The sequence below is a fragment of the Struthio camelus genome, chromosome W, assembly GCF_040807025.1.
Source record: "Struthio camelus isolate bStrCam1 chromosome W, bStrCam1.hap1, whole genome shotgun sequence".
Classification (NCBI taxonomy): Eukaryota; Metazoa; Chordata; class Aves; order Struthioniformes; family Struthionidae; genus Struthio; species Struthio camelus.
The window spans coordinates 13,688,733-13,708,059 of NC_090981.1; the positions used below are offsets into that span (position 1 = coordinate 13,688,733).

The window sequence follows — 19,327 nt, forward strand, 5'->3', positions numbered from 1 at the left end:
TGAGAAGTCACTCAATTGGTGCCCACGAGAAAAGGATACACAACATAGAGCAAATGAGCATAGTACAACTTACACATCTTTAAAAACTCAATCCTGCCTAATTAAAGCCATAGAGAATGCATTTGTTTTTTTTTACAGTGAGCTACTTGCCTGCTTTAAAAGACTTTTTTTTTTTTTTGGGGGGGGGGGGGGGGGAAGGAGTGGAGGGGGAAAGAAGGGCAGTATTATGAGTGGTACCAGTGTCCACTTTTAGGACTATGGCCATCAATCAAAACACAGATTAAGAACTTTGAAAGTCTTTTAAATCACTTTTGTAAAAGCTCTAGTCTTTACCTTCTGTGCTCATATATTTCTTTAAATAACAATATCCATTCTTACAAACTTTTATGCATGTGCTTTTACAACACAGTATCTGAACATAATCTAAATAGATAAAAGACACAGAACAAGGGCAATGGCTAAGAGTGGTCACCATAAAATTGTTAAGCCTATTTCTGACAATGTGTATTAAATGTAATACTGAAATAAAGCACGTTTGACCCAGACAACCATTAAGATTCCTTTAGAGTCATTACAGTCAATCACATCAGGAAGAACTTGAGTAATCCACTGGATTTAAGTGTCCCCAACTGCCATGCATAATTGTATATTATAAAATAAGTCCATATGAAGTTTCTGTAGAAGAAAAATTATAGAATGTTTGAATGCAGTGCCCTACTTGTTCCCAATGTAGTAAGTTACTCTGGTTTCCAAATGCCCTGAAAAGTGATAGCTTTCTACTTCTAAAACCCACTACATTTCTGTTTATAATTAGATAAACACTGATAGGGGAGACATTTGAGAAGTATTAGAAATGATCAAATGTTTTTTCTTTTTCTGTATTTTGGAAAGAAAACTGTTCTCATATTTTCCATTTCCTGTTTTAAAGGCAAAAGGTACTCGCAAGCAAGGATGTAAATGGAACACATTTCAACTGCCAAACAGCGGGATTTAACTAGAAACAGCAGAACCAAACTTCAGTGGCATTAATAGATCCCAGTAATGTAATTTATCTTGTTAGCATCATGTGATAACACGTACAAATACTACCTCATTAAAATGCCTCCAATGAGGCAAATAGTGGTCCATCACAGGATGTTAACTAATTCTTCCTACAAATCAAAAGGAAGAAACCCTCTGCTAAAACAGCTTTTTCTCTTTGCTGCACAAACCTTGTGTTTTACATTAAGGTGACCTTAATCTTTCACAGCACAAGAGGGGGGTGGCTGCTGGCTTGAACTGCTGTAATTAACAGTGATGTAATTATCTGTTAACTTTAAACTATTTCAACACATGGCCATGCTGGCCTGAGTTCTCCTAATTTAGGAATAGTCATCTCAGACGGTGAAAGGGAGTGGGCTCATCATCATATATGTAGTGGTAAGCTGCTTTCATTGATCTTAAAAAGAGCCCTAATGGGAATTATTCACCCTTTTACAACATAATAATAATATCCATCTGGGGGATTAAATGTGAAATATGCTATGCAACAGCACTTCTTTGCTAAGAGATATGGGTGCTATTAAAAAGGGAACTAAGATCCTGACACAACATTATTGCAAATGAGATACAGCTGATACTGGGGTCAGACTTGGACTATTTTTTCTTATCATGGCTAAATCAAAAATTCTACTTAAATGTTTATGTATTTACATATAGACACAGCATTTTCTTATTCTATTAAATGTTTAAGTCAATTTTGAGGCAGAGCTATCCTAAAAATAGAGTTCTTTGAAGCTGTATAGTTACAGTTTCCAAACAATCCATAAATACAGATATTTTTATGGAGACAGAAAGCTAAATGATGAAAATGCTTAGTTTTAATGATCTGCAATTACATTCATATGTATTTGGAGGAAAAGTTTTTAAAACTACAAGCTCTATTTCTAATATGACTTAACAACATTTATGGCAACCCAGCTCTTATGCATGAGGTAGATACAGAATTTTCCATCTGAATTCTCTTGCCTTGCTTGCCAATAGAATTAAGTGTTATATGTTATCAGTGAAGGCCAACAAACACATTTATAGGGTTCCTAGAAAGTTCTGCAAGATGAACAGAATTTGGAAGGGTTAGGTATAGTGAATGACTCCACTGAACACTGTCTAAAGAACTCTAGAGCTTCTTACTACATTTTTAAGCTGTTAGCTCTATATTGTGTACAAGTTAGAGATGTCCTTTGGTCCTTGATTTAATTCAGTTTGGTAGATTCAAGTAAAAATATTTGTTTTGAAAAGCAAACAATATGTAAGAATTAAGGTTTTAATAATGTATATTACATTAAAGCTACTTTATTACGAATAAGCAGAAGTACATCATCCTGATTAAATTCTCTAGTTATACAGAACCTTTCTTTTACCACATCATATTTTCTTCTCCCTACATTTTTTTCACTGAGATTTCAAAACATTTTCTACTTAAATTAGAACACCACAACCTATTTTAATGAATTACAAGATCCATTTCTTGTCTTTTAGTTATACTGGTCAGTTTATTTTTAAAGTATAAAAGAGCTATAGCATTTAGCATTAGCCATACATATTACAACGGTTTCTTTATTAGAAACTTAACAGCTATTTCAAAACAAAGTCATTTTTGCTCAGGTTATTATCAGAGCTTAAATACTGCTGACAGTTGTAACCCTGGAGTGAGAAGAAAGTGAAAAATTAATGACAGCAACCACGGGGGGGGGGGGGGGGGGGAGTGCCACACACACACACAAACCCAAAGGCAATCATATTTTTAGTAAACTAGCAGATGAACTTTAAAAACATGAAGACAGTATTTCCAAGAAAGCATCATAAACTATTCTGGAGAAGCTGAATTACTCCTCAAAGTTTCAGTGTAGAACCAAACTAAAACTGAAAGCAAACTCGATTTTGATAATTTGCAAGAACTAGTCTTCCTCACCTATTTTGTGAGTGTGTATTTTTCAGTGCTCCCCCTAATTACTGATCACCCTTGGTATCCTGTCCTATGACACTTTTTCTACTACTTGAACGCTTTCAAAGCAGCTTTCACGTATCATTAACGCTGAACTTCAGTCACAGGCAAATTAGATACCAACATTTGTAATCAATGTATAAAAATGAACTAGTTACTAATAAAAAAGTAGTATTTTCCCCCCTCAAACTCCACAGTAGATGCAGATCACATGCTACAATTGCGCTAGTCTGATTAAAAGGTTTTCTTCCACCTAACACTCAGAATTGAAAGGACTGGAATTTTTTTGTCTAACCAGGCATAGTCCAGTATAACAACAACAAAAATAATACTTAGCACTTTTATTACACTCTGCATATTAAAACACTACTAATTTTAACCAACCAACTCTTTCCAAGCTCTATTCTACCTTCTCTATTTTAGTCACATAAACAACATTCTGCTGTGCATACTGCGATATTGATACACAGTACCGATCACTAGATGTGCTGACCAGCTAACTGACAAGATGAAGAGACAGGGTAAGATTAAACAAACAGTAAAGAGTATGAGAAGAGGGAGAATGACAAAAGCACAAGTACAAGGTTTGAGTGTGTATACACTTGTGTATGTGCATGCACACACGGGGGGGGGGGGAAGGTCAAAAGACTATCTACAGAGTACTGTAAACAGAAAATAGGGTGAGCAAAAGAGAAGAGCTTAAGGAGAAAGTAGTAGAAAAGGAGACTGAAAATGAACAGAGAGGCATGAACAGCGATGAAGGTGACTGAAGTAGACAAAGGAGAAGAGCAAAAGAAAAGGCAGGGAAAGAAACAGGGAAAAGATTATTTTTCTAGCAACTTTTATTATAAAGTACTTGCAGAGCAACAAGAAGGTTTGAAATAGAAAAAAACTGAAGAACAAAAAAGAAGATAAGAGAAGAAAGTAAAATAAAAGGAACTTTTAGTTAGTTATCTAGAAAGTCTTTCTCACCTATGGTTATTTGTTACACTGCCATAATCCATTGCACTCGGGTCCACAGTGGAGAGCAGCATCACACCTTTCTATGCAAGCTTCCCCACTGGTTCACATGCCCCTTGAGTGCAGTTAACGCTATCAGTTACACAGTTCTTATCCAACGCATGGCATCTTCAAATGTTATTTAAATACATATATGCATACGTAAAGCCGACTCCTAAAATCTTAACTCTTTAGAAGGCAACTTTTTTCAGGAAGCAATTCCCATGCAGTTGTCAGCGACCTTTCCTCCACAATTGTTTCACTTATTCCACACACAGAGAGTTCTCTGTCTTAGATTTTGTACTTGGATGCAGAAGCAGTTGCTTTGATTTTGCAGTGTCTCAGTATAGCAAAGTCATCCATCTTGCATTAGAAATGGGATTTCCTATCACAAAGGAAAAAATGATAGAGGAAAAAAATCGGACAACACAGGAACAGAGAAGTTTAAAAGCTACACGTAATAAGTTAGTGCATGTTCTGGAAGGATAAGCAAGACCAACACACAGTTCAGTTTTCAAGCTGTGGCAAAATGTCAGTAACCTTACTTTAATTACATTTGTGATATGAGCATAACAAGGCTGGTACCAACTCTCAGACTTTTCTGTTTGCTTATTGCTCTGTTTCTCATCTCCTTCTTCTCACTCCATGGTTTTATCCCTACCTCTACTTTCTTCAATGGCCCCTTTTTCATTATGTATTTTCTGGGGAAAAACAAGAGAAAAAAGAAAGAAGTACTTCATACTGCTGTACGATGCCGTTTCTGATATAACCCAATATGGACACAGTTAAAAATTTGTAATTCCAGTGGAACAGAGGTTAGCACCATCCACACCGACTGGGCAGCCCATGCTTGAACCTTTTCATTGGAACCAAGTCTGAATCCAAGTAATCCAATAAAGCTCTGCCAGCACCAGAGAGACCTCTCTCCCTTTTTCTCTTGTCCCCAACTCTATTGGAAGAGTCATCATTGCAATGACCAAACTTCTAAGGAACCCAAGGAATCCCACCCTCAGCACCCAGTCAATGGCTGCAGGGCCAAACAGAAGCTCAGCGCTAAGCTCCCCTTTTCCTTCCCCTTGGGTTGAGTACCCTGCCGCTGCAGCTCTCTGAATCTGCACTGAATTTCCAAGAATTATTAATACTTATGGATCTTAGAAGACAATACATATTCTTGCCATTAGTTTTACTTTACATTTCTACTCACAGTTCTCAAAGAATTACTATTAGAAAAAAACCCTGCACTTTCAGTTATTGTTACAGTGAATAGACCTTATCTTTTTTGCATTTCTAACATCACTAGTCTATAAGCTAGAGTTCTTTCTCACAAACCTTGGAACAGTAAGAGCAGAACGACCCCCCTAGTGCAAATGGAATTTTATCAGTACAGAGAGGTTCACAGTGGGGAAGCTTTTTCCTATAAAAAGAGATGAAAAAGGTATAACAGTATAAGGTACTTTCAAGCCTACTGTCAAAGATATAGCAGTGAATCTACTTTGTATAATTTAAAAATACCTCAAACTATACAAACTGTAACTTATATTAGGGTTATTTGTACCTTTGATGCATGATTTTGCTCAAGTTAGCAAAGTCACATGAGGATACATTTTTTAATGTTAAAAAAAAGCCTTCACTGTCTTAACATAAAGTGATCCTAAATACAAATGCTAAACATACATGCTTCATATTCACATATAGAAATACAAACAGAAAAGGAATTATTTGGTGCAACCATTTATTGCTATCTCTGTTTAGATCATGTCTCTAAGCTATGACAATATAGAAGATATTTTCCTAAATGGTGTATCCCAGCTACAAAATAAAAGTAATGAATTAAAGTATGCAATCTGGCATTTTTTTTTTTTTTTAAACTCACCATGGAGCTGGTAAACCACCCACATGCAACAATGCACTTTGTGGACATTTGTCAAATACTGCAATGCCCATACTAAGGCAACGCATCCCAGGAGTTGGCAGCCATGCTATCAGCAAGAATTTGGCTACAGGAAGAGCAATGATTAAATCATACATTCTAGAAGCAGTGTTGAAACAGCAAAACGACACACTGCTTTTTTAATCCTTTAAAGGTAACAAGAATTTAGTAATTAAAAACTTGTTTGTAAAACTGAGACAAGCAAAAAAAAAAAATCATAGTTCTGGTAACGCATTTAGAAATGCATCTTTATTCATTAGTGACTGGTATTTGAGACAGCGTTTTTTTTCTTCAGAAGATAGAAAACAGCTATGCAAGTGTCAGCTACTTACCTTGCCACGTTGTGATTTAAATAGCCAGCATTATAGAACATGTTTCAGAATAGCTAATCAAAAATTATTGGTTTAAAAATATTTTGAGTTAATTTAGCTTGTACTCAGCTTTTTAAATCTTCTGAAGTCTCTTAGAACAACCATCAAGACACATTTTCATGAGTTCTCTCACACTGCAAACAGAAGACTTCCAAACACATCCTCTAAATAAAGCATCAACAGCATAGTCAGAACATTTGTTTCTATGTATGTATCTATTATTGTCCCAATACCCACCAAGAAAACTGTTTCTCAATTAACAGTATCTGAATATTTGCAAATAATGGTGCAGATTCTGTCAGAAGCTCTCAAGTACTATTGCTTTTTCTGATGAAAGCCTTCTCATCTTTCTTCCTCAGAACGTTCAAGTTAAATACAAGTGTGGGGAAATTTTGTCTAAGTTACTGACCTCTTGAAAGATTATTTATTTCTTTCCATAGCAAATATATAATGACACATCAAAATTGTGCCAGTAACTAATACCCTTTTACTATCACCTTGTCAAAGAAGCTTAAGAATGTCTCTTTAGTCCTTAAAAGGGCACCCTCTGAAAGCATTTCAGATGTGCTGCCCTTTGTCCCATTACACAAATGCACATCATGAACCCCTACCTTCTGGGAAACAACTTCATCCTGCTTTCTTTTCTTTTTGCTGCTTTTTCTGATCCTCTGGTTTGTCTGAATCCATTTTGTCACCTGGAGTTCAAAACCATAGTGCTTTTTTAGGAAGAAGATGCAACCTGAGTGCAGCTATGCAGCATTAATAAACTATAAACAGACTCAAGACACATTTTTCCATTACTTCATTGGAAAGAGGGAAAACACTTTGCTAGTCTAGAATGACATGGTTTTAGGCAATCTGGTTAGTTGCTTGTGACATGGTCAAAGTGTGAGGTGATGTTTTTCATTTTATGCAGTATTTTTCCTTTCTGCTCTTTACTAAAACAAACTTACAGCTCCCAGCTTAAGTTTTTCTAGTAAAAAGTAAACACATATAATGCCAGACCAGTTTGCCAAATGGAAAGTTGTCGTTGTGGCATGCAAAAATCCTAGGGAAAATTTCTGCATTCTATTCCTTACACTTTCTGTGTCAAGCAACATATTTATTTCCAGCCACCCACTTGACTATTCTTCTGAATTACCAATGCCAGTTTTAGACAATGGGATAGTCATTATTTAATAAGGTAGTAACACTTGTTTTTTCCACACACAAACATTTATATTCTTAATACAAAAACAATGATTTTTAAGGAAAAAGCAGGGAGGGGTGGGGGGTGTCAGGTAGAAAACTAAAGGAGGAGATCTGCAAGGGAGAAAGGACACAAGGAGGAAAAATAGTCCAGAGAGAGCACTGAACAACTGCAAAAGAAGGTTTTCTCCTCACCTCACTGCTCACTTACTGGACAAGCTGATGCTCCTTCTAAGTCTTACCCTCCTCCAGCAAAGGCTACACAGGGAAGGAAGCACACGTTGAGGCAAGCTCACCCACAGAATCCCCTCACTTCCCTTCCCGTCAGGCCCCGGGACGGGGCACGCCACGGAAAGCCCAACCAGCCTCAGCATTACCCAGAGCCACATTCCCGATCCGCTACGACCGTGGCCCAACACACCACAGCCCTCAGTAGGAAATAAAACACCTTCACGGGGTCCCCCGCCCCCGTGCTCCAGCCCCCGGCGGAGAGGAGGAGCCTGCCTTAAAGACGTAGGGATGGGCGGCTCCTAGCCCTCCTCGTCACCGGCTCCAGGGCGGCCCGCCAGGCTCCCCACTGATGGGCTGCGGTCCCCCTGCCCGGTGGGCAGTAACGGTCACTGCGCGAGCCCAACGCGCCGCGCGCACAGCGGCGGCCGCGGGGGAGCCCAACCCGGCCCCGCCGAGGAGGGACCCCGCCGCTGCAGGCAGCCCTGTGCTGGGCTCCCCCTGTCCCCACTGCCCTAAGGGACGGCCCTTTGCAGCCAGCCTCCCCCCCCGCACACACTCACCACAGTCTCATTTTTGAGGTACGCTTTCCTCTGCTACTGGAGTTCCCAACCACTGCTTGTTATATACAGGGGAATGGGCTAATGGGGTTAGCTCAAGACAGAAAGCAACACCACAATCAAGCGCCTAAAAGTTTTTCCCACTGCTTTCTTGACATCTAAAGAATCCAAAATACCAAATGAGTTATCTTGGAGGTTCTGAAATGTATCTGAAAAGGAAGACCCAAATCAGCTTTTTATTCATATTATAGCACAACAAGCCCCTTAATTGAGGCCTAAGTTAAACACTTTATTCAACAGAGATAGCAAGCAGGTGATTAAATTCAGGCACCTCTTTGCACAGGATATTCAAACTCTGCTGTGATGGGAGAGGTGCAACTACTGTTGGCCATGGACAATTTGAATAGTATAAATTCTTAGGACATTATTAAAAGCTTTTGCAGTATTTAGCATTTAATGCAAGACAAAAAAGGCAGACTGTGTCATATCTGGTATAATTAAAATGATGTTGATAAGGTATTTTCAGGCTTTTAAAAAATAATTTCTACTCTGTGCTATATATGACAATGTCCTGAAAGCTTCAAAAGAAAATCTGTGCTCTTGTAAAAGAAAAAGGCTCATCAAAGCATTTGTTTGAGCAAACCCTCCCACATAGAGAATTAGATGGACTTTGCAAACAGATGTAAGTAAATAGAGGTAGGTCCAATTAGTGCCTACTAAATCTTGACAGTATCCCTTTAACTTTATCACTTTAAAAAAAAAAAACTCTTCTACTCTTTTTGTTTTACTGCCACAACATCCTTCTTTCAAGATCAAAAGCTTTAGATCAAAGCCAAGATCAAACTCGATGCTTTAAATAGAAGCAACTTCACCATGAAGTATTACACAAAAAAGAACTTCTTAATAGAGATATCACAGTAGAAAATCTTATTAGGGATCTTTATTTCACACTCACAACAGGTCAACTTAAAACAGGTATCAACAGCATATTTTTATATTGTAAAACTACAACAGATCTGCTGCTAAATGGTAGTTCTGAAAGCTGCTATAAATTGACTCTTGAATTCTGTGTTTGAATGAAGAAAGAATAACAGAGCATAATGAACAAGAATGATCAAAAATTGATGTTAATGGCAAACAGAAATTAATGCAACTACCTAAAAAAATGCTCCCTTGAATCAGTTAACAGATTAGATCTTTCATTTCCACAGAAAAAGTTACGGGAAGGATTGGATCATAGAAACAGCAAAACTGATTTTTCCCAAAATACTTTAAAGAATTACACCTCCTCTCCTATCAAATGTTTGGAGAAAACTAGGGAGAAAAAAAGTTACAGGAGACATTGATTTTCAGACCTGCAGACCCTGAGGCCAATTTTGGACGAAAATCCCTGAACAAGCAAACGCAACGTGTGTCAAAACTCAGAACTAGCTCCTGTTTTTATCTTAAGAGCTACACAGCTGTTAAGGAAACTCAACAGGAATTGTTAGCAACTTTTTTTATAATGGCAATATACCTGGTAGAGCCAACACTGGGAATCCCCTCATGCTAGGTGCTGTGCACATCACAACCTGAAGAATCTCTACCACAAGATGATTACAACAGAGCATAAGAGAAGATCCAACATGCAAACCCCAGGCAGACTGCTGAGGAGAGCAAGCAGTGAGAGAAATAGGGTGGGCCTAACAAGCTGTGATCACAGCATACCAGCTGTGTAGTCAGCCATTAACTCTACTTATTGATGCTTCATTAAGATTTAGCTCATGACCAGACTAGGAAAATTTGCTTGGAAAATGAGAGAGGGAGAGAGAAAAGAAAGGATTATGCTATTATGAACAGCTGATCTCCTTCTGCATTCTTCCATACTCCCGGAAGGAAAGCCCTTACAGTAGGTACAAGGGAGATGGACCAAAATGGTAAATCCTGACTTGAAAGGAGAATGACTGCATAGCCCTCCATCGGCAGTCCTGTGTGCTGTGCCACATGAGACTGACCTGTCATACTTGAATGCCTTCACAACTGAAATGAAGGGATTAGTCAGTCCTGCATATCCTTCTTTAATTGGGAAGACATTCTTTCATGGATTCCTAATAGAGCTGTCCTATGTAACAATTGGATTTGAACAAGCATTTATACATCTCGAAGCATGCTGGGACCCTTTACTCTTGCAGCAGCAGGATTAAATATAACTGAATTTTGAAGTATGTGGGAGGAGGTAGCACTTTCTACCAATTGGGTGAAGACAGGCCCAATATTCTGGTACATAACTTAGGCAATGATTTACATCAGCTATTCTTCAAGTCAGACCAGATCCCAAGCATACAATGAACTTTCAGGACTGTACATAGTTTAGAAAACACTAGGATATTTGTGCAACAGGCAATTGTTTCATTTTAAATTGAAATAAAAACTGACTTTAAACTGTTCAGGCTGTGACGGCTACTAGTGACATTTCTTGATTCTGTGAAAAACTATCATCATGCACTTTTCTTTTGCATAAACTATCTATAACTTCAGTTGGTCTGTACTGCTCTAATGCTAAAGCATCCAATACTGATAAACAAAGAAGAACATCTTATCTAAGATGAACACTGAATCAGTGCCCTGTTTTGTTGGCTTGCCAATAGTCCTCAGATACTGGAAGGCAAAAATAAAAAAATGGAAAGGAAAATGGAATAAAAATATTTACTGTAAATGAATTTCAGAATAGCTTCTGCAAAGTGGAGGAAATAGAAAAGTAATTCTGTCGAGTCATATTTTTCAACCTCTCCTCTATAGAGATTTGATTTTCCTCTCAATTACTTAGTTTTACACCAGGCATACACACCCACTTTTATATATTCAGATCTACATGGACACCAGCAAGAGCACAGAAGAGTCTAAAGATTTTACAGTCAAATCATGTTTTTTTCCTAGAGGATCTAACTGGCTCTGCCAGTATACAAATTGGGATATTGTACCTTCCTATGTCTTCCCATATAACATACACAAACAAAAAATGGACTCTCACTCAGTTTCATTCTATGGAAACAGAGTCATACTGACTACTTTTAAAGGATGATGTCATCACCTTTGTGAAATCAATAAAATTTCTTTTTCTTTTAGAAAACTAAAAAAAAAGCTTTTTAAAGGAACTAGGATAAAATACAAGGTATATAACTGTTTTTCTACCACACAGAAGATTTATTGCAAAAAAGCATGAGAATACTAGTTTAAGGTGGAAAATTAACTTATTTGGAAATTGAGAATAAGAGGTGCCCTCAGCAGTCTGTGTGATCCGAAAGCTGCTTCAGTGGAAAGGACCTGGCTTCCAACATTTTGTAAAAGGGTTCAGAAACTGAAAATTCAAAAAGTATTTTATCCAGCAGCTCACAAGATGTTTAATAATGGATTGAAACAGCCTATATTCCCCAGGGCAATGATTTCAAGGGTTTTAAAGCACCACTGTTACCAGAATTTGGCAGAGAGGCTAATAAAGCAGTGTGCTACAACTGAAAATAATAGGATGGCTGGTACATCCACACTGCAACCTGTACTTGCAAGAAACAGTACATCAGTGGCTGATGAAAACTACTAAAAAAGAAGTCAAGCCCAGAATGTGCTCCTCTAGGAAAAGCAAGTCCTCCAAGTGACTTGGTGCAGTTTTCATGGTGACAGCTTTATTTACTGAAATGAAAAATCAAGTTGTTCCTGAGATTAACTGTATTTTAGGAAAGATGGTCATTTAGGTTGATACAGAGAAATCCAAACGTTCTAATTCCATCAAGAGTCTGTGGTGGCGTAAACACTCTCTTTTGGGATCAGTATGCTGCATCTAATATTCTTCCATGACACACCCCTATACTGAGATATTATTTTCAGGTGAAATTTGCCCTTCTTGAAAAATCTCTCTACCTCCAAGAGACAAAAACCTGTTGAAACAATAATTCTGAGGATGTACTTTCAGCACCTCTTTGAAAAAAACATTCACTCTGCAACATGATTTTCAAATACTGTTGCAGGAACATTTTTTTCAAAGGGGTACTACAAATACTTCCTTCAAATCCACATTTGCAACCCTGACTTAGAGAGAAAGTTCCTTGGTAGAGATGAATCACCATAGTCACCTATTCAGTCCAAGATTAGATTCATAATCTGATAAAGAAAATACCTGTGAGCACTTGACCACAAGCTCTCCAAATAATATACTTTAGAGTAAACAATATATATTATATATATACTTATATATCATTTATATTATATATTACACATAATACAGTAATTATACTTTTAGAATATGCTACACTTTTTTCTTTTTGGTATCTCCTGATTTTACCAGGTGCTCTTACTCCCATATGGGTGCCTCTCTGGAGCAAGTGCAAAAGTAGATCGTCATTTTTATATTTAGGTCCTTCTGTTTGAGAAGTATTGCCATGTACTGGGAGCCTTCAGCAGCACAGTCCAGAATGTAAATTGCAGCATCTTCCTCTAGAAGAAGCAAGACAATTTGTGAGATATTTTTAATACAATCATGGATGAAAATGTGACCTCACATTTCAGAGATTTCAGGTTGGCTCTGCCCTCTTTCAATTTAAAAGTAATTTGAAGCCAGGCATTTTGAATCCAGAGGACAAAGACTAGGGTTCAAGTATCTTTGACATAAGAGAATCCTCTATAAAATTCTCTTTGGCTCCATCCAACAGTGAGATCTTGGTAGGCAATGGGTAGTTGCTGGCTGGCCAAAACTACATAGGACTTTGAAAGCCCTTTGTTTTTTTGGAAATTACAGAAAAAACAAAGATAACAAACATGCCTAAACACAGATACTGGGCAGTCCTGAAAATCACCACTGATGTGACAAATAGTGTTTTTTCCTTCCTTCTCCACTATAAAGAGACTGGAAGAAAATGAAGCAGTCTTTATTTCTCTCTGAAAAAACCCTAAAATATAAATGTAAAAGTGTCTTTCAGAGGTCTACTGATCTCTCGAAGCAATAAAAAGCCCTACCAACAGCTCTGGTAAAGAAACATATTCAAGGCAAAAGTCAATTAGCCCTCTGGCCATGAAATCCTGTTAGCCCATATGCTAAGGATAATAACTGTAAGATGAACCATGACCTTTACTGCTCATTTTTATTTTGAGCAATAGCTTTGTCAGCCAACAGACCTTTCAAACCTATCTTTCACTAGATTTGTTCACTTTGGCATTTAGATTTCATTGTGGGCCTACAGAATAGTTACAGCATCTTGGAAAAATATCCCTTTCTTATGGAGGTGGAATAAGTTTTAAAAGAATCATTTATTTTCTCTGTGTTTAAACAGAAGCTGGTCATCATCTACACCTTCAGTCTGACTATGAAGCACTACTAAATGATAAGGGGGTGACTGTAGGTAACATAAACCAGGAAAGATCTTTACATTAGTCACAACAACATTTATCGAACTGGTGGAGATGGAATGAAGACCATGACATGATATCTTGTTGCAATCTGCTCTCTAGAAGTAGATACCAACTACTTCAGTGGTTCAGTGTTTTTGCAGAACGTGTGAAAGAAGCACTGGGTTCAAAAACAAAAGCTCTCAGACCCGACTTTGGCTAGCTGGGAATGCAACGGCAGGCTCTCAAGATCACTGTGAGTTTCTGGCTGGACCACTGCATGAATCAGCAAGTCACAATTTTCTGGGTCTTCTCACCCACAGAAAGAGCCAAAAAATCACCTCTATCAGGAATCATTCAGAATTCATTTGTAAGCATCTCTAGGAATTACTATATTGAGAAATAAAAGTCAGCATTACCTAGGGCTACATGGACTTCAGATATGTGATATGTGTTTATACATGAGAAATCTCCCCTATATATTCATTCCTTCCAATCACAAGCATGTCTCTCTAAAAACCCAGAAAACAGGGAATTTTTCCAGGCTGTTAAACAGTAATATGTGTGTTTCTTTTAAAAACCCTAGACCACTGGGAAGGTGGCATCTTATTCTTTTCACATACAATTTTTACCTCAGCTTCATAGCCAAATCTCTATCCTCCTGCACTAAAAATATCTCAAATATTGTTTCCTAAAGTAGCATTTGCCTTCTGATTATTTCATATCCTGCATCCAATGCACTAAAACTACCTATAAGGGACTGTAAACTGGAGAGATTTAGGCCGTTTGGAAGGCTACTCTTTCCTAATTAATACAGAAAAGCTGTTTTCTTGCAAGGTACTATCCAAAATATTTAAGTCTCTATGAATTGTTTCCATTGGCTAAAGAAAACAATGGGTAGAGTAAAAATTAATTGGTTGCTAACTTCTGTGCTTTTCTTAGGATGTTTTTACAAGCAATGGATTAAAATCATTGTTTATTGCTGTGCAAGCCCAGCTGTGTCCATATTAGGCAAGTCTCAGTTCAACATCTCTGTGCAAAAAAGGACCTGTCCTCCCTCTCTTTGCTATATTTCCACCCCCTGCATATGTAGGTGGGAGAGTGGGAGCTTGGGAATGTGAACTTGATCCAGCATTGATCAGCCAGGCAGCAAAACCTTATTGTTCTTTAGATACCAAACATAACTCCTTTCTAGTAGGGATAAGCTCAGTCATTCTGCACATAACACAGCTTTTATGTTCAGCAACGCAATTAACAGGAAAAGGGAACCAGAAGGACTGCTAGAGATTTATTAAACTTAAAACAGATTCTAATGAACAAACCTTAGGAATCCAGTCCGCATTTACTTTAGAAATGGGACATTTATTTCAAATGCACTTCAGCTTTCTGAACAAGCTATTACTTGTTCAGATTTACTATACTATTATTACTGTACCTCAGAGCTGGAGATAAATATATACATATATATATAATGCTGAAAGGTAGTCTAAAGAAAAACAGAAAGATATTTGTGAAAACCTGACTTTTGATTGAAGAGGTAGGCCAATGTTTTAGCTGGTCATTAAACTAAATCCAGTGAAGTATGCTACTCTGCCTTATTGCAGATTCACAGTCTCAGTTGAGAATCTCAAAAGCATTTTTTTCTGTATTACTCAATTAACGGATAAATTAAGACTCCTAAAACTCCTGTAAAATATTTTAAACTTCACTTTAGAAAAACAGAGGCACTGAAATGTTATTGCCCATATTTTCAAAATTAACATTTAAAACTGAACATTTATATTCAATCCAGACATCCAGTTACTGAGTAGTATGTAGGTGCCTAACCTGAGGCATCATGTTTTCCAAATTTAGAATGTGATCACACAATAATTCATAACAGTACTATTCTGATCTTGAGTCATGTCTCTGTATTTTACTCCTAAAACCAGCAATCACATACAATGCAGAAGAAACTTACCCCAAACCCTCCAAAACTATAAAAATTTTCTAAGCTATGCCTGGTTTGTTAGATAATAAACTTGAAGAGTTCTGAAATAAATTTGGGTCATTACTGACATTTAATGATGTATCATTTTATATAAGCCATTTTCTTGAATTTTTGAGCTATTCAACAAACCAAAATATACCAGTGTTGGGCCTTATTTAACAGTATATTAAGTATGATCTATAGGAACAGCTGAATAAATTACAAGTCCATTTTACATCAATAACTTTCTTTAGATCAGTGTAAGGCTTATTTAAATAATGACATACCAGACAACTTATTTGATAATTTGCCATAAACATAAAATACTTCCTGCACCAAATTCTACACATAGGTCCCTAATTTTGGTCTTAGCCCTCATATTTCTCTATCTAGAAAGACTTTCAGAGGGATAGACTTTATCTAAAAAGTCTTTCAAAGAGTTAACAGCATAGCGAGAAAGCCTGTTTGTGCAATCTGTCTTGGTTTGTTTCTCTTCATGATTCATCTGACATTTGTGCACCCTACAGTACTATACAGTTTGTTTCATTGCATTTTTACACTTTCCAAAATCCCATCTTCTCTTCTGAGGAAACAGGATTCAATGCTGACAGTACAATTGCTAATTTCTGAAGAAACAAAGCACCAATGATTCATATTCATAAAGATTTGTCTTATTGTGCTTGTTATCTTTAGAGATTCCATTAATCAATTTATATTGTTGATCTATGCTAATTTAAATTTTTAAGAACTTTTGAAGGCTCTTTCAAATCTTCCAATCCGCAAGCAGGTTAATGTCCAAAGGAAACCATTTTTCTTGAGGGGAAGTGTTTATTCTTCAAAGTATGCTTTCCAAGTACAAGAATAAGTACTTCTCTCAAAGTAGTAATTAAGCTTTCTTCAGATTACTCTTCAAATATCAACTCATTAGAATTCAAATATCAATCAATTATATTCTCTGCAATGATGTGAAAACACACACAAAAGTCTCCATGTTCAGATTAAAAAAAATTTCTGAGGTCAGCTAAGTAGTAAACTTGAGTATTTAAGCAGCAGCACATTTTTCTTGTAACTCATATTTAATGCCAAGTTTGAAATGAAATCTAACAGAGCCACTGTTAAGTTTCATTACATGAATAAGATAAAATTATACCTCTTCATATCCCATTCCCAATTTTTTCCCCAGATCTTGAGTTTGAATGAGGTTTTCCTGTTTAAGAGGTCATTCTCACTGCCAATGTCTATAAATGTACTTCATCTGCACAAATAATAAGGATTTCACTTGTTAACTGACTCAGCGTTGCCATCCACCAATATGTGATTATACACATCCAGACAGAAAATATTACAAGCTAAGGCATGAGTAGGAATGACAAAAAAAATCAAGTATTAAGTTACACCCAAGCCAATCAAGTATTAAGTTATACACAAACCTTAAGCTACACTGATCCAATAAGAGTGATTTTTCTGCTGAAAGATTCTCTAATACTCTCTGTAAAACTTAGGTACTTAACTGATGAATGTCATTCAGAATTGTAATGAGAGCACTCTTTAAAAATGTTTGGATTTGTCTAGTTTCTTAGTAATTGACTGTAACAGCTAACCTATGATGCATTCGCTTGTAGAGCTATCCCTTCATCAGTCATTTTCTCTTAGTAAAAGGAAATGGGAACTCTATAAAGTTTATAACAGGGGCAAAAGACAGGAACCTTCTCAGTAACAAACTGCTTTATCAGAAATCATACTAAGTACTTGAGCTGCTGCTATAACATCCTCCTAAAATTTATAAAGCCACAAAAACACATTACTTGCATTGATTTGAGACATTTTACAAATTATATTTTTGCTCATTTTTTAATGGTTTTGTGAAGTTGTGCTATGAGTTTCCTTTCCAATCCAATCCATTTCTTCCTCCAGTAAGGCCATCCTACAAATATGTCCAATGTACAAACAAATCCAAAAATACTGAATAAATGAATATTCACCAGTGGAAGAATTCTCTTGACCATATACTTCTGGAAATGTAGTTGGTTTACAAATAATATTAGTAGATGGAACTACTGCTTTACCACAGAAGACCATTTTAAGCTAAGGAAGAAAAAACAAAACAGTGCGGAGAGGAAAAAAATTATTAATCCTTTTTAAATGGTAAAAATTTTAGTTGTGTACCAGGAGGTTGCATTCCAGTGTTCATTTGGAATTAGGAAGCATGGAATGGTATTCTCACACTCATAATAAGCTGTACCTACTCTGAAATACCTGCTGGCAGTACTTACTTTAATCAGGAAATACTATTTAAGGTAGAACAGGGTGGAAGAATTAAGTTTTAATAAGAAGATGAAGTAGAAAAGGGGATTGGGAGAAGTGCTATCAACTCTTGCAATTTTTTCATAATTTTGAGAGGATGTTTGGTGTGTTTCTAGTGCCTGGAGCTATGTGATCACATAAGACTTCTAAATTTCATTGACGGATCTGATGGAAACTGTGTGTTACGAAGGAGTGGACTGACTAAGTATTTCTTTTTAACGCGAGTGATTGTTTTCATAACACAAGGTAACAAACCATAGGCACACCCATGGAACACTCCAGATAGCAAGTTTACCAGTAAATAATAGTTTGCTATGAAAGTGCAGTTTCACAGAGGCAAAAGAAAAGATGGAGAAGCTGGAATGTGTTCAAAAAGTACACGTAGGAATTTATGAGATGAAGTGACTATCTAACATTTATTTGTTTATTGCTCAGTAAAACAATGCACGATGGAGTTGAAAATGGGGAAAGATTTTAAAGTATATTTTAAGAAGATTAACTGTCTAGGGTAAAATAAGAAATTCAGGTAAGAGTAACTGGACAATATAAAACAAAGACAAGTCTATACAGAATAGAAGAAAATCTTCCTCAACAAACATATGTTCTTTTAGTCTTAAACTCTAATTAAATGAGGGCAAACCCACCACATAGACTGGAAAATACAACAGAAACTGTATGTTAGAGAACAAGTCATCAGTGGCAGGGATAAAGTGGATTTAAGTGATTTCATAGGTGTTTTCCAGCTCTAAATGCTGTTTTGTTCTTCTGACTCAGCTCCTTGCCAGCTTAACTCATTGACTAACCTTAGTGCTGTTAAGTCATTACTAGCCTCATGCAGGATGAAAGGTTGCTATAATCCCCTGGTGAGTCACCTCTGAGACTTAAGTACATGCTGATACTTGATTTGATAAACTGCATTTCCAACAATGCAAAATGCTTCATCTTATTTAACACAGCCACAGTGTCCCCCCCCCAAAAAAAAACCTTCTGAAAGCTTGTATTTCAGAAATGTTTGCTTTTTATCTCTTACGTTGCTTATTGTTTTATTACGTGAGAAAACCTTATTGCACAGCAAGCCAGAAGAGAACCACTGTGCCGTGGCATTCTTCCATGTAGGAAAGGATTGGCCAGTCATTACCATACACCCTCTTTTATAAGATTAACCTTTAATGCTTTAGAAAATAAAGAATTTGGAAGTGTAACTCGGCATGCAGAATTTTTTTTTCAGGGCAGTAGGCCAAATTCTGATGTATTTATCAGTATGACTCCCCTAACTTTAGTGGAGATACTCTTGATTGGTACTAGGTATGTATGATCTTGGAAACTGATCCAATAATAAGAAAAAGACAAAATGCCCTTTCCAAGAGTATAATGCTAATAGAGATTGACAAATATTAAAGTTTTTCTAGTTATAAGTTACAAGTATAAAGCAGTATATTT

General features: G+C 36.7%; 1 long non-coding RNA gene and 1 pseudogene across 3 annotated transcripts; both read right to left on the reverse strand.

Moving 5' to 3' along the window:
- Positions 1–19,327, reverse strand: part of LOC104148639 (aminopeptidase O-like) — a 199,263-nt pseudogene that overhangs the window by 75,313 nt on the left and 104,623 nt on the right.
- LOC104148637 (uncharacterized) lies at positions 887–7,964 on the reverse strand. 3 transcript variants are annotated; one of them, XR_011137344.1, is made up of 6 exons: positions 7,849–7,964; positions 7,667–7,729; positions 6,895–6,978; positions 5,312–5,396; positions 4,528–4,683; positions 1,911–4,367 (listed from the first exon to the last, which is right to left on the reverse strand). It is a non-coding gene; the product is annotated as an uncharacterized lncRNA (long non-coding RNA). The 3 variants fall into 3 exon arrangements; XR_695172.2 differs by lacking the exon at positions 4,528–4,683 and having other exon boundaries at positions 7,849–7,952; XR_695173.2 differs by lacking the exons at positions 4,528–4,683; positions 5,312–5,396 and having other exon boundaries at positions 887–4,367; positions 7,849–7,952.